Source organism: Oryctolagus cuniculus, chromosome 12 (assembly GCF_051225735.1).
Source record: "Oryctolagus cuniculus isolate XC-2025 breed Fujian yellow rabbit chromosome 12, ASM5122573v1, whole genome shotgun sequence".
Classification (NCBI taxonomy): Eukaryota; Metazoa; Chordata; class Mammalia; order Lagomorpha; family Leporidae; genus Oryctolagus; species Oryctolagus cuniculus.
In genome coordinates this window covers 47,792,784-47,796,270 of record NC_142878.1, presented here as the reverse complement: position 1 = coordinate 47,796,270, position 3,487 = coordinate 47,792,784, and the positions used below count along the sequence as shown (strand labels likewise).

General features: G+C 37.3%; 1 pseudogene; it reads right to left on the bottom strand.

Moving 5' to 3' along the window:
* Positions 1 to 523: 523 nt before the first annotated feature.
* Positions 524 to 1,269, bottom strand: LOC100355070 (grpE protein homolog 2, mitochondrial pseudogene; annotated as a pseudogene).
* Between the last annotated feature and the right edge of the window lie 2,218 nt (positions 1,270 to 3,487).

Below are 3,487 nucleotides of genomic sequence, written 5' to 3'. Positions count from 1 at the left end.
GCTTAAAAAAAGAAAAACATTGGATTATGAGTGCTTTGTGGTATTTGGGGTAGAAATGTGACTAAGATTCTTTGATTTTTTTTTTGGCAGGAAATGAAAAATCTGTATGTCTGAGAATTAACCCAAATGATAAACTTACAATTATGAAGTTTTATCACCTAAGCACCCACACGTTGAACCAATCTCCACTGTTTCCCTTTTCAAAAAAAAAACACAAGCTGCGATACAATTTCCGTTATAGGGAACATTAGGAAAGAATGTTTGGTTGAAACTAGAGTTATAAGGATTTTGGATTCAAAGTCATCAGAGTACCAATTTAAAAATAATTTTAGTGAACATATTTTGACAAAAGTTGTAGGAACACTTGTCATATTATTCAAATGCCCAATGGCAAGTCTTTTGATGAGACAGAACAGGTCACATTTAATCAAAAGACTAACTGAGAAATAAAGCCAAGATGACTAAAAAATAAAAAAAAAAATCCAAAACACATCACATGAAGTACCTTATGTACAATACAAACCTAGTTTAATAAATAAGGAAACAAAGGTGGCTGTGCTCTGGGAGAACATGCAGTTCCTTGATGGCCCATGGATAGTCTTCTCTGAGACTCCACTGCCACTTCTACCTGGGCAAGTCTAATGGTGCTGCCATGAAGTTTGTAGCCATCTTGTCTTAACTAATGCCACGTGCCAGGCTGCACCCCAACGCCAGCTGGCACGTGACAGATGAGTTCATGCTCATGATGGTCGTATTTATCACCGATGGGTGCCATCTTCTCCAGGCCACGCTTGGCAAACACACTTTTCAGCTTTGCTTCTAGGAGTGACAGCCCCCGAAAGACCATCTCCAGAGTGAGCGTCTGTTCCCCAGGCTCTGTTTCTTCAGAAATGCACTCAGCAGTCTTCTCCAAAATGTCCGCCACCTCCACCAAGTCCTGACGGAAACTCTGGATACCAAATATCTTGGCATCTTCCACACATCTCTGGGTCTGCCTCCTTATATTTTCACAATCAGCCACAGCTCTCTGATATCTTATTGTTAAATCCTGGACTTCCTTTTCCAGTTTCACAGCTTTTAGCCTTAAGGGTTGCTCAGTAAGAGAGGGCCCAAGCTCATCCGGAGAGTCCTCGGAACTGCAGTCCTCACCAGCGGTTCTCTGGGTGGCAGTGCTGAATGGGGACAGCCATCCTCTGTTCTCCCATGCAGCACTTGAGGACAGGAGGCGCTGCACTCGCGGCCGACTGCCCACAGCGATCGCTGGGCCATGTTCGCAATCCAAGAGGACCCGGGCAGCGCATGCGCACTCCTCTCTGATAGATTTTAACTCTCACAGTATTTTTTGCCTATTTGATTTACTAAGAATATATCTAGACACTGTTAAAATATTAATTTTTATACTTTGTAAATTTTAAAAATTTACCACATACATATGCTAAATGTTAGAAATCCTCGGAAAGCGTAGTAAATGAAGTGTCAAGGAATTGTTAAAAGGGAAGGTATATGATTTTATTTTTGTTTATATTTTTCTCCATTTATTTATTTATTTGTTGCCATTGAGATTGAAGCATAGATTTATTTTTTTTTTTTTTGTTTAAAAAAAAATGGTGTCCAATCTAGAAAATTAGGCTTTGCTTTTAGGCCATGAAAATAAAGTGGGAAACGAGTAAATTTAAAAGCTGCAGGGTACCGTTAGAAATAAACAAAGGAATATGAAATGTTGATTAAAGATCAAAGAATAGTAGCAGAATTAATTGTCTGGAAGCTGTGAAATTACTTATAAACTGCAGAAAGCCAAGGCAAGGGAATTGAAAACATTGCTAATTAATTCCTATTATAGATTAATAAAACAGGGTAATCTTAATATTTTAGTAGAAACTTAGTCATATCCAAATTCATTCCTGAAAGTTTTATGGTTCAATTTATTAAGCCCTAAAAACTGGCTTTAATGTGTGCATGTCCAGGTGGAACACAGGTTGCAAATACAAATGTAAGTGCCATTGAGCTACTAAATTTGTTGTAGAAATTATGAGGTGGCTTTAGGAATATAAATGGCATAGCACAGTTATAATGAAACCTGCCAATTTCAATAACTCAGTTCAGAAAGTAAAGTAATTCAAACTCAAACACTGATTACAGAGTGAGTGATACAGAACAAAATGAGAACTTTTTAAAACTCAAAGCCAGTGAAATACCATGCATTTAGAGTACTGAAGTCGTTGCTTTCATTTTATTAGTTCAGAAGTCATAACAAGTATTTATTAATCACACTTGATGTATGTAAGTGCAAAATATATCTACACAGTTTACTACTTTTTGATTCCTGGGCTTTGTTCTGATATGACAATTGAAGCTGCTCATAATTCATATTTATTACTTATTAGTTCTTTTTAGTATTATTTTAGACATTTTATAGAATAAGGAAATTGATTTTTCTGAAATTATTTAGGCTGTATTTCAACTTTGGTCATATGTCGACCTCAGTAAACTTTATAAAATCAGAGATCTTTTTTTTTTTTTTTTTTTTTGACAGGCAGAGTGGACAGTGAGAGAGAGAGAGAGAGAGAAAGGTCTTCCTTTTTGCCGTTGGTTCACCCTCCAATGACTGCCACGGCCGGCGCACTGCGCTGATCCGAAGGCAGGAGCCAGGTGCTTCTCCTGGTCTCCCATGGGGTGCAGGGACCAGGCACTTGGGCCATCCTCCACTGCACTCCCTGGCCACAGCAGAGAGCTGGCCTGGAAGAGGGGCAACTGGGACAGAATCCAGCGCCCTGACCGGGACTAGAACCCGGTGTGCCGGTGCCGCAAGGCAGAGGATTAGCCTAGTGAGCCACGGCGCCGGCCAAAATCAGAGATCTGTAAGATAGGCTTTTTATTTTATATTTAACTCACTTATAAGAAGTTTCTTTTAAATTTCTAATTACTCGAAATAGAAATGTTATAGGTTTTATGAAAAATATAACTTATGATTAGTATTTTCTAATTACAATAATTGTTTTCCATTATACAATACATTATTTTTATTGTTATTCTATTTTTGAGATAACATAATTTCGTTTTACATTATAGTTAAGGGCTTAATGTTTCACTGAATAGAGTTCAATAAACAAAAAGGAAAAAGACCACACTTCAGCAGGAATACAGACAAAGGACACAATGACAATCAACTAAACAGATGTCAATTTCATCAATTTACAGCAAACTTAAAGATAGTCATAGATCATCAAAATTATAGTAGTATATAACTCCTAACAATTTGCCTAACAAACTCTCAAAACAAAGTTTGACAAAGCATTAAACTTTAGGGATTCACAAAAGCATACTACGCATCAGTAGTCCATAGTATTGTTGACTCTGCCAGAAAAATAAACCAATAAACCAACCAAAATAAGCTAACTAGAGATTTTCATTTATAGAACATAGTATGGACTGAATCGAGTGCAGACTACTTGGAGCCAAATATGTCTAGGTGTCAAGTACTAAAACT